This window comes from Schistocerca nitens, chromosome 1 (assembly GCF_023898315.1).
Source record: "Schistocerca nitens isolate TAMUIC-IGC-003100 chromosome 1, iqSchNite1.1, whole genome shotgun sequence".
Classification (NCBI taxonomy): domain Eukaryota; kingdom Metazoa; phylum Arthropoda; class Insecta; order Orthoptera; family Acrididae; genus Schistocerca; species Schistocerca nitens.
Window position 1 is genome coordinate 685,819,626 of NC_064614.1, and position 12,993 is coordinate 685,832,618.

Here is a 12,993-nt window from a genome sequence, read left to right on the forward strand (position 1 = left end):
AAATGCACTTAGTTTTCGTCGTGAACACATTACAGGTCTATGTACACTTCCAGTGTTTCTACAATTTGTATCTCAAGTCCTGATGTTGATTCTGGAAATCCTCTGTCGTACTAAAGTGTAGTTACTGTCTACGAGTATGTTACATACCAAGAAATCGGCTCACAGAACTCTTAAAACTCGGTTTAAAAAGACCGATTCATCGGTGAAAGATTCGATTTTATATTTTCTGTAAGTTAGATTTCAACAAAAGTGGCACTTATCTTGAAACAAAATTTGTCGTAACTAATTCCTGTTGAAAAATATGTTGTACTCCTTTCCTCATATGCTTGTAATTGGAGGATAGGATCGTTCGATCATCTTCAAGCTAAATATGGCGTAGTTTGAACTCAGTGTCCCCTTTCTTAACTGTTGCGAAAGAAGTAGCGGATTCTAGATCTTTACTAACATGCACTGTGATTACGTTGTAGCTAATCATGTCAAACAAAAAATTTACGTACAGGACGGCACTCCAGTTTTCTAGTTTGAACGTAATAAAGACAACACGACAACTTGTTGTTAACAATAGTGAATGATCCTGATGGCAATGTTTTCAGCTGTTTTTCATACTCTTTACATTCAGATAGAATGACAATTCGATTACGTTACAGAGTAATATATGTCTATAAAATAACAACAGATTCTCAAATTGTAATCAATGCTGCATTTTACGAAATAGAGAAATTTTAACCTTGCACTAGCTACATGCGTCTCGATATATTCAGGAGTTATTACATTTTCGTTTAACTTCATCTGTTGCTTCAAAAGGTAAAAATAGTTAGTTTACAGCACAGAGGTAAAAATTATCGGTGGTAGTCACTTATAACTTCCTTTTTTTTCCATTAATGTGGCATTTTGCCGAACGTCTAGTGCCGCAGATCAGATGGTTCAAATTGATTTCTACCATGTCTCAGTACACGTATTTTGAACATGTTTTAAAATTATTAGTTTTTCGATATATGAGTAATCTGAGCGCTCTTTGTCTCTCTTTCTATTGGTTTTATGCCGTCCTCTATCGTTTATTGTACTTTTGTAATATTTTCGTCTCCTACATCCTCCGTATTTTAGGCGGCTTACTTGTCAGACCCTACATGTTTTCTCTTCAGTTTCTTCTCCCATTCCAAGTCATAAGTTTCTGAATAGTACACGAAGTAGTTGTCTCACTTACCAGTTGCCCATGTTTTTCACGTAGTTCTCCATTATTCCTAGTATCTCCTGCTTTCGTACTTATTTGATTGCTCAGTTGTTAACGAATTGTAAAGAGTATTAAGAATATAGCACATGCAACCCAGTCGAATTCTTTCATATGGATTTTACTGAATTTACTTGTGATTAGTAGGTTCGTTCGCTTTGTGACTCCTTTTTTGATGAAGCTGTGTCTGGAAATATACTTCAACAAGCCCTAAATAAACCTAAAATCGCTACTTTCAAATACACCTTATTATTTTTAAGGGAATAATGCGTAAATCACAAGCACAAGAGAAAGTGTAGAACTTTTAAACATATGGGTGTTAGGGCAGTGTACATAAAACGTATTAATATCTCATTAAGCGCACCCACGAAGCGTAATTGTCCACTGTGTGTCTCTGGAAACATTCAACAAGATGTCATAGACAGCGTTACCTATGAAAGTATACTTAATCTGTGCCTAGTGCCGGCCGAAGTGGCCGTGCGGTTCTAGGCGCTACAGTCTGGAACCGCGAGACCTCTACGGTCGCAGGTTCGAATCCTGCCTCGGGCAAGGATGTGTGTGATGTCCTTCGGTTAGTTAGGTTTAAGTAGTTCTAAGTTCTAGGGGACTGATGACCTCAGCAGTTAAGTCCCATAGTGCTCAGAGCCATTTGAACCATTTTTTTGTGCCTAGTGATAAAATGAGCTTTGAAAAATGTCACAATTACCAAAATTACATATTCTGTGAGTCTGAGAGGGATCAAATGCTGCAGGTTATTGTGCACCTCTATTGGATATAGAGCAAAACAGTGCCTTTCAAAGCGGCTTTTTTTTAACTCTGTTAAGCTAGTAAACAAGAGTTGTTCCTCGTCGTTGTCTGAATGATTGCTTTCCAGACACATGGTATCGAATGTGATCAAACGAATTTCTCTCACAGTCCTGCAAGCGATCTTGATAAAAATTCCGTTATTGACTACTGACAAGTTATCCCTTCGGAACAACCTTACGACGCGAAAGTCACCGCCGCAATACGAAAGTTCGACCAATGGAACTATGAAGGCCTGCCGCACCAACATAAAGACGTTTACTCACAATCAGCAGTGCTCAGCTATATAAAAATAGAATTTAAATTTCAGCTGCACTGCTATGCAATGAATGCCTCCATCTAAAGAGCTGTTGCTCTTCGGTATTAGTCGTAGAAATGCTTGCAACCCTGCACTGATGTACTTTGGTCATTCATAGTGACTTCAGAAGGTTTTGATTTGGTGTTTAAGTTGTTTAACTGCCAATCAGAAATAGAATAACAGAGAGACAAGCGTTTTCTGCAACACAGTGACAGTACCTCATGCAAATGGTATTCTAAACGCGTTTGTGACACAACGTTCCATTCGGAAGTAGCAATGCGTTACAATTAGAAGAAAGTTTTCTTGAATGTAGACACAACACGAATAGTTTTCCGCAACCAGTGCATACGAGTGAATGAGGCTGACACACACTTCTCCACAGGCACGCAGAGAGAGAGGAAGAGAGAGAGAGCACGTAATGTAAATAATGGAAATTACAGGTGTTTTGAGAATCTGTAGTGCTCAACTGTGGTTTTAGTCGCAAAATACTTTTTAAACATTTCTAAATTATCGCACTATACTTTTTGCTATTACTTATAAGTTTCTACATCTTTCTGTACCGACTTTACCAAATATATCAAAACTATAAATGTAGTGGCTGACATCAGACCTCGCTGAAAGAAGAAAATAATTACAGCTCTTGAATTTTGCACAATTTTACACCTTTTTGTGACACGCTGTGTAACATCAGTGTGGAGACGACGTGATAAGAAATATGAAAGCACTGTTCATATCCATCGCATTGCATATTAACGAAACCCACAACCGCAAAATCGTTTAACAGTTAAAAATATGCAGTTTAAGTCTACCCTGTAGTAAAGTTGTAATTGTAAAAACGCTCCGTCGTTATGGTATTTACACGTCGCTCTCTATGAAACGCTGTTTGAGGCAATAAGCAGCAACAAGCCAGCGTTGATCTAGAACGTTAATTATGTCACAGATCGTATGCCATAAAGCTTAACATTGCGGACTGTTATACTGTATTGAACTGGTATAGTTCCATGCACAAAATAACATTTTTCATTCAGTCTATATGTGAAGATTTAATAATGGTAGACATGCCATAATGATAACGGAATGATGATTTATCTAAATGAACGAGCATTACACTCATCCATCCATGTAACAGAGAACGTCACAACGCGTTTCCAGCGACAACAATAATATAGAGTCCCGCCTGTTTGCTACAGATTCACTTTACATAATGCATTCGTAATAACGGAAAACTATGTAATAATACCTACAAATACGCTAAGAAATGCATTTAAAAGTCCATGATATATTAAACGTATGTGAAAGGTATATTAAACGTTTGTGAAAGACCGGGACTCGAACCCAGACACTTGTCTTTCACTGGCAATACTTTTTTGCAGCTACACTATCCACACACCAATTATCCCTCCGCTAACACATTTCTCCAGCCTTCCGAACTCTGTAGTAGCTTTCATCCGTACTTCGTTCGACTAGATCCTCGAATAAGAGGATACCACGGAAATAACTATTCCACAGATAGGGGCTGTATCCAGAACGTATATTTTCATTACGATGATTCCCAGAAAAAGTAGACATGTGTTAAATATGTAACATCTTCTACATTAATCACATGAAGAGAAAATAGTAATTAGACAGTGTTATATAAATCAGTCAATGCTGCAACTGTAGTTAAACAGGTCAGTCATAACTCACATGCACTGGATTAAGCTCCATGTCGTTAACAAAAAACGTGGTATAAATAATTATTGAATTTTAAAGGTTTTTCATCGATGTACTGTGTGTGCCTACGAGACAAGGCAATTCGAAATTGATGGAAGGAGTGAGACAGGGATACTGAGGCCGCTGAGATCGCTACAAGTAGCGAGAGGCGGGTGGTGGCTGCCTTACCTGGTGCTCAGCCGGCGGATGTCACTGAGCGGCGTCCGGAGCTGTCGCTGTCGCTGTAGTGTCGGGTGCTCCTCTCCACGGCCGGAACAGCCACTTAATGTCTGCGCCCAGACGCGCTAGGCAGGCGCACGCCGCTGGCCACACCCTGCCCCCGCCACCGACCTGTGGTTCGCGCCCGCCCGGGACAACCCACTGGTGACTCCAGAGCTGTGTCGGAACACGACCTGATTCGCTGTGAGTACACAATTATCTCGGTCGTCAATGAAAAAGCTACTACAACCGTCTAAAGCTCTCCAACGTTCGTAAACAGAACTATGGTAATACGAAGTATTCACAGGGGATTCCCCTTTTCTAATTAAAATAAAAAAGCGAACAGGCTTGTCTTTAAAGATAAATACGTCTTCAATACCACATTCTCCAGTTGATCAAAAAAAATTGTAAATGTGTAAAATAGTCAGCTCTTTTTTCCATTCACTGGAACTGGAAGTACGATATTGCAGTACCTGTATTGTTCTGAATTACGATGCAAAAAGAAACTTTTCATCGTAATTAAGAATGACACACTCACTGAAATATGGTATTTATCCGCCGACTCCGGGTAAGTGGCTTTCAAGTAAAATGTCTCACCTTTATGGGAATATACATAGCACAGCTTTTAGACACTTGGTTGACGACATATTAATGTTGGGGTGGGTCGTACACGGATAGCGAAATGTTAAGGCGACTGCCCGCGAGAAGTCCTGGTCCGGCACAAATTTTCATTACCGTCATTCCATTCCACAACTGTTGGTTGTCCATATTCACAGTTGCGGATACGTTTAATGAAATTGGAAGTCTTTTTTTAAAATTATGTATTAGAGCTCTGCCTCCCTGCCTCTTGATCCCGCTGTCTGACTTTCTCACTCCTATTGACACCTACTACACACACAAACTCAGACACATATATATATATACACACACACACACACACACACACACACACACACACACACACACACACACACACGCACGCACACACCGCCTCAAAATGCATGGGAGCTCATCTATGGTTTAAAAAGAGTACTCGGGTAACAATTTGCACTGGTTTTTAAAAATATTTGTCTTTCTGACAGACTTATTGCTGCAATGAATGAACTGCAACTTCGTAGCTACATAATCCCCTCAAGATTCTTCCAAATCAGACAATCAGTGTTACTTCTGATATCGAATCCATGAACGTTATTTTTGTTTACAAATGTGGATGAAACAGCAAACCAACTATACCTGTTTGAAAATCTTTTCTCTTTGTAATGACTCAGTTACAGTCCTATAGTGAGCTACAAGCTAGCTGCAGTCATTCGAAAATCTTTTGTCTTTGTGTTGACGTGACTCCACTGCTATAATAATAATGGCCGGCCAGTGTGACCGAGTGGTTCTAAGCGCTTCAGTCTGGAACCGCGTGACCGCTACGGTCGCAGGTTCGAATCCTGCCTCAGGCTTAATGTGTGTGATGTCCTTCGGTTAGTTAGGTTTAAATAGTTCTAAGTTGTAGGGCACCTCAGATGTTGAGTCCCATAGTGCTCAGAGCCATTTGAACCATTTTGTAATAATAATGCTACCCCAATGCTAATGGACACTTGAAAGCTGAGTACCTTCAGTGGAATTATCTTAATATCCTTAAAATATATTCTCTTACGAAATTCCGATACGAAAGTCTGAAAAAGAGTCAACACAGAACTTCCTCATACATACACCTCAGTATTGAGGCAACCTATGTTCTGGCACACTCTGCATTGTTGCCAGATGTAACCAAGATGTCGGCGATGACGTCATCCAAGGTGGCGGCGAGTAGACTTGGCAACAGTGCATGACATCATCCAAGATGACAGCTGTGGTGTCATTGATGATGGCTGATTTTGGTGGGAAGTTTGAATTTTGGCAGGAAGAAGGTCAATCGGGCTATCTCCACCTACATAACACCCCCCCCCCCCCATCCCCCAGAAAAACGGCGGAAAGCTCAAATTCCAACAGGATATTGCATCCCACCACAGTTATCTCTACTAACCTAAGAAAATCGCAGGAAGATAGATCTCTTGGGCCACCTCCAAGAACCTAAGTTACCAGACTGCCACCTCTTCCTAGGAACTGGTGCTAAGTTTGAATTTTGGTGGTAAAGAAAGGTCAACTGCGCTGGTGCCACTGTCATGCGACGGGTGCGAAATCTGAACATACATCATCTTTCATATGTAGAAATACACGTATCAACTTTCGTTTACGTCGCACAATTCCTACTTGGTTTGGGATTTTTTTTTCCGTCAGTATATTTTTCTAACATCCTTTTAAACAGTGTCATGTCAAGGTTGAACCTTTCTTCCTGGAGGAAAGGAAAAAAAAAGCTGTTATTGAAATAGAGAACTAGGTAATAGGGACACCGAAAAGAAGGGAATCAGCTTTGTTGCGGTCCAAGTACTCGGCCTGCTACTCAGTTCAAATAATTTAGGAGAACCGCGGGTAAAATGAACCCGTACGACCCGAATGCATGTTTCACTTTCCAGTAGTGTTGTTTTGAAACTTGTTGGCAGATAAACAATTTGTGTCAGATAGGGGATTGTCATTAGTCAACTTAGAGCTCTCAATTAACTGTTTCCATTACGAGTATCTTATCATTTAAAGAGGATTTCCATAGCCATTTTTCCTTGCCTATATTATCTATTATATCTTTATCTGTAGCAACAAATTTTTCATATTTTCAAGTTCTTCCTCAATTTTTATGTTTAAGGCTCAAAAAATGGTTCAAATGGCTCTGAGCACTATGGGACTCAACTGCTGAGGTCATTAGTCCCCTAGAACTTAGAACTAGTTAAACCTAACTAACCTAAGGACATCACAAACATCCATGCCCGAGGCAGGATTCGAACCTGCGACCGTAGCGGTCTTGCGGTTCCAGACTGCAGCGCCTTTAACCGCACGGCCACTTCGGCCGGCGTTTAAGGCTCATTTCTGCACAGAGCTAAATCAATTATGCTGTTTGGAAAAGTTTATCCTTAATTCCCATCAATGGTTGGCACCAACATTGTCTTATGTTGAATAATGTTCATCAGCTGTGGTAGTATGCTTCTAATATCTTGCCTTGGCAACGCTTTTTAAACTTATAAAAAAGATTTTTTCGAATTACCGAGTCATGCTGTAAAATAAAACGAAAAACCTTTCGGCTACTCTTTCTCAGGGTCAAAACTTGTGGAGTGACTATGCAGATGTATGTACAGTGCTACAGGACCCCTATCGTTCCAGGCATCTGGACGGCATGTGTGTTGTCATATGTCAGAATTGACTGCGTGTGAAGCATGTAGGCAGACATATTTACTGGAACCTAGAATATCTTTCGCTTCGATGCTGCTATGATATGTCGACATACGTAGAATGTAACATATCTTAAGATTCGTATGTTGACTGCTTTGAGAGTAAACATTTTACTTTGACGCTACGAACGAAAGCAAACATACGGGATCATTTCAGCAGCTGACTTCCAAGAAATGTTCTCCGGATGATGTGGTAAGCGATACAGTGACACCTATGCAAGTTGATATGAAAAATTATCAGACATAAATTTGTTCCCCGCAAATACTGATGTCTTAGCCACTGCCCTATGTTCTAATTTACGTTCATTTAATTTGATTAACGAATCTCCACCGTTGAATTATGTCGCAATATCGGCGGAGTATTATTGTAGCGTCATTTAATAATTGGTTCTGCGAGATCCACGAGACTGAATCAAGCGCTGTTGCGATATTAACATAAGCAAACCTGTCGTTCTAAGGTAAACGAATCATGTAGACCAATTGTGGGTGCATAGTGTGATCTCTGTTTTGTTTTGTACATTAAATTTCTCACTTTATTGTATTTGAGGCACCCCTCGATTCTCGCTCATAATTTAAGTTCGTATGCGAGCCGCATAAATTCGTTTACGCATTCCTTGTATTAGGGTAATGCATAAATTCGTAGCGTTTTTGTTTTGCATGTTGGTATTCCGGTTGCTATGAGTTTACTTATCGATTGTCGTTTTCCATTTCACTGTTGCCATTTGAGATTGCGTATTGTCATTTTGTCATTCAGAGATGGTGAGTGAGCTGTGGAGTCTAGAAAATGGAGTCCAAGTGGAAAGATCGGAACATTTCCGATATATTCCTCGGTTTGAGTTCAGTGGATGGATGACAGCAACGGAGGCAGCCAGAAACACTCGTGGCCTGTGTAGGGATTATGCCATTGGAGAGAGCACGGCAAGAAAATGGTTTTCTCATTTTAAGGTGGATCTTTTTCGTATTATTCTATAAGACTTTTGGGGTTTGAAGAAGATGGTTTAAACGCTTTAATCCACAAATATGGACTTCAGTGGACTCGAGAATTGGCAAATGGGATGAACTGTGATCATTCCAACAGTGGTCATTCCACCATGTGGGACGTTTGCATACAATGAGGAAGGTTCGAAATTCGGGTGTTTGGGTACCGCATGCCCCAAGTCAGAATCACAAAAGTCAGCGGATGAGCATATGTACATCTCAGGTTGCTCGTCATCAGTTGGATCGTGAATAGCACCGAGCATTCCTACCCTGTATCGTTACTGGTTATGCTAACATCAGGGGCCGGCCGGTGTGACCGAGCGGTTCTAGGCGCTTCAGTTTGGAACCGCGCGACCGCTACGGTCGCAGGTTCGAATCCTACCCCGGGTATGGATGTGTGTGATGTCCTTAGGATAGTTAGGTTTAAGTAGTTCTAGGGGACTGATGATCTCAGATATTAAGTCCCATAGTGCTCAGAGCCATTTGAACCATTTGAACTAACTTCTGGGAAAGAAAGGAATGGTTGAACCCAAGAAGCATCAACTCCCCGTAGAAAGCCCTGCACACCTCCATGAAAGTTACTGTTATGCATCTGGTAGAACAGCGAAGTTGTGACGTTCTGAGAATTATTTCCCCGAAGTGTAACCATCACTGCTGACATTTATTGACAACTGAGGTGTCTTTCCGGCTTTCAGGCGCATCCCAATGAAGAACGCATGCATCTGACAGACTGATAATATACCAGAGCTGAGTTGGGAATTCATTCTGCACCCACCTTATTCACCTGATCTTGTACCCTCAGATTTTCATCTTTTCCACTCTCTATCGAACAACCTATGATGAGCATCCTTTCAATATGAAAATGAGCTCCGAACATGCCTCGACGAGTTCTTCACCTCAAATACACGTAATTTCTACAATCGTGAAATTAAAAAGTTACTCCAGCGTTGGCAGACTGTTGTAAATAGTGAAGATATTATTAATGACTAAAGTGTCAGTTATGTGTATGTATTGTATTTATTAAACTTACAGGAAAACACTAAAAACTTATGCAAAAACCTAAATATATTTTTTACGAGCTTCCAACAGGAGCGACTTATTTACAGGTACATGTGTAGTTACTAGATTATTTTTGTAATTTCTTGCATGTTCTAGCGCTTCCTAGGCACAACCTTTTATTTTAATTTTAATAACAGTATAGTGTACAGTACCGCCATTGTTATCGACCCTCTTATCGTATAGGCTTTTGTTTGTTTTCGTTAGTGTATCTCAGTGTCAGTTAGACTGTCAGTGAGAGAGCACTTCGAATTCCTGCTGCTAATAAGCCGAATACACCATTCATTTTCACATATTCTTACGTCCTTCAAGCAGGAGCGACTGCAGTAATTGATAGGAAATGTAATGAAATACGAGCTGAGTTGGCGACCCTTCACTCACAGCTCCAGGCTGCGTTGGCTTCTGTCACACAGCTTGAGGCTGCTGACAAGGGGCATCACTGTGGGGGGTTGGACACAGTGATGGGAGGGATGTCGAGCACGTCCCACATGTCCTCCGATTGGTCCACTGCTGTGGTCGCCCCAGGTACTGCCTGCACTGATGTTGACCCCTCACCCCTGGTCGAGTGGGACATCATTCCGAAGTCTGGCAGGCAACGAAAAACTTTCCGAGGGGCCGATCGTAGGGCCTCCCCAGTTCGTCTGATGAACAGGTTTCGGTCGTTGTCTGTGGCTGACAATGTCTCTAAGCCGGATGCAGTCATCCACCATGTTCCTGGCGAAGCTTTTCCGCCCGCAAGGTCTGGGCGTTCACAGAGGAAGGATTTGCTGGTAGTTGGCAGCTCCAACGTTAGGCGCGTAGTGGGGCCCCTTAGAAACATGGCTGACAAGCAGGGGAAGGAAGCCAGTGTGCACTCCGTGTGCATACCAGGGGGAGTCATCCCGGTTGTGGAAAGGGTGCTTCCGGATGCCATGAAGAGTACAGGGTGCAGCCAACTGCAGGTGGTGGCTCATGTCGGTACCAATGACGGTGGTCACTTTGAATCGCAGGAGATTCTCTGGTTTCGGGTGGCTAGCGGAAATGGTAAGGGCTGCCAGTCTTGCTTACGAGATTACGGCGGAGCTCACCATCTGCAGCATCGACAATAGAACCGTCTGTGGTCCTTTGGTGCAGAGCCGAGAGGAGGTTCTGAATCAGAGACTCAGGCGGTTCTGTGACCGTGTAGGCTGCAGATTCCTTTTCTGGCTAAAGCCGGAAATATGTTCAGCCGAAATTTTTTAAAACGACCTAACAGTGTTCAGAAAGGACAGATTAAGTACAGTTAGTGGTGGAGTATTTACTGCTGTCAGAAGTAGTTTGCCTTGTGGTGAAATTGAAGTAGATAGTTCCTGCGAAAGAGTGTGGGTAGAGGTTATACCTGACAAACAGATAAAACTATTAATTGGATCGTTCTACCGACCCCCAGAATCAGAAGATACAGTTGCTGAACAGTTTAAAGAAAACGTGAGTCTCATTTCAAATAGGTACTCCATTCATACAATTATAGTCTATGGTGACTTCAATCTACCCTCGATATGCTGGAAAAACTATACGTTTTAGCCGGCGGCAGGCATAAAACGTCATCCGAAATTGTACTGAATGCTTTCTGAGAAAAATAATTTTGAACAATTAGTTCATTAGCCTACTCGAAGCGTAAATGGATGCGAAAGCATACTTGACCTCTTAGCAACAACTATTCTGGACAAATAGGGAGTATCGTGACGAATACAGGGATTAGTGACCACAAGGCAATTGCTGCTAGGCTGAATACCGTAAGACCTACAACCATAAAAAAGAAACGCGAAGTATATCTATTCAAAAAAGATGATAAAAATGCTCTTAACGGTTTTTTAAGACATAGTCTTCACTACTTCCGATCTGATCATGTAATCGTAGAAAAGTTGTCGAATGATTTCTAAGAGATAGTATCGACAGCAATTGAGAGATATATACCACATAAATTAATGTGATGGTACTGATCCCCCATAGTACACAAAACGGGGCAGATCGCTGTTGCAGAAGCAGCGAAAAAAACATGCCAAATTTAAAAGAACGCAAAATCCCCAAGACCGGTAAAGTTTTACAGAAGTTCGAAATTTAGCGCGTACTTCAATGCGAGATGCTTTTAATAATTTCCACAACGAAATTCTGTGTCGAAATCTGCCAGAAAACCCAAGGAGATTCTGGTCATACAGAATGCCTTTACTGCGCAGTAACATCGGTGAAGACAGTGCCACTAAAGCAGAGTTATGAAACACGGTTTTCCGAAATTCTTCACCAAAGAAGACGAAGTTCATATTCCTGAATTCCAATCAAGAACATCTTCCAAGATGAAAAATATAGAACTAGATATGCTCGGTGTAACAGAGAAGCTTAAATTACTTAATAAAGGCAAGGCCTCCGGTCCAGGTTGTATACCAGTCACGTTCCTCTCAGAGTATGCTGATGAAATAGCTCCATATTTAGCAATTATATACAACCGCTCGCTCACAGAAAGATCCGTACCTAAAGACTGGAAAATTGCTCAAGTCACACCAATACCCAAAAAGGGAAGTAGGAGTAATCCGCTGAATTATAGGCCCCTATCACTAACGTCGGTTTGCTGTGGGTTTTGGAACATATACTGTATTCGAAAAGTATGAAGTACCTCGAAGAAAACGATTTATTGACGCACAGTCAACACGGATTCAGAAAATACCGTTCTTGCGGAAGACAACTAGTCTATATACTCATGAAGTAATGAGTACTATCGACAGGGGATGTCAAATTGATTCTATATCTTTAGATTTCCAGAAGGCTTTCGAGACCGTTCCTCACAAGCGTCTTCTAACCAAACTGCGTGCCGATGGAATATCGCCTCAGTTTTACGACTGGATTCCTGATTTCCTGTCAGAATGGTCAAAGTTCGTAATAATAGAAGGAAGGTCATCGAGTAAAACAGAAGTAATATCCGGCGTTCCCCAAGGAAGTGTTAGAGGCCTTCTATTATTTCTGATCTATATTAACGACATAGGAGACAATATGGGTAGCCGTCTTAGATTGTTTGCAGATGATGCTGTCATTTACCTTCTTGTAAATTCATCAGATGACCAAAACGAATTGCACAATGATCTAGATAAGATATCTGTATGATGCGAATAGTGGGAATTGACCCTCAATAACGAAAAGTGTGAAGTTATTCACATGAGTACGAAAAGAAATCCGCTAAATTTCGATTACGCGGTAAGTCACACAAATCTGAGGGCTGTAAATTCAACTAAATACTTAAGGATTACAATTAAAAATAACCTAATTTTCAACAATCACATAGATAATGTTATGGGTAGAGCAAACAAAGAACTGCTATTCATTGTCAGAACACTTAGAAGGTGCAACAGGTCTACTAAAGAGACTGCTGACACCACTCTTGTCAGCCCTATTCTGGAGTACTG

At 41.2% G+C, this 12,993-nt stretch overlaps 1 protein-coding gene across 1 annotated transcript in view; it reads right to left on the minus strand.

Annotated features, from left to right (window-relative positions):
* Positions 1–4,323, minus strand: part of LOC126259337 (uncharacterized) — a 235,456-nt gene extending 231,133 nt beyond the window's left edge. Inside the window, exon 1 of the mRNA XM_049956047.1 lies at positions 4,212–4,323. The gene's annotated coding sequence lies outside the window, so the exon portion shown is untranslated. The remainder of the gene's footprint in view (positions 1–4,211) is intronic.
* Positions 4,324–12,993: the final 8,670 nt, after the last annotated feature.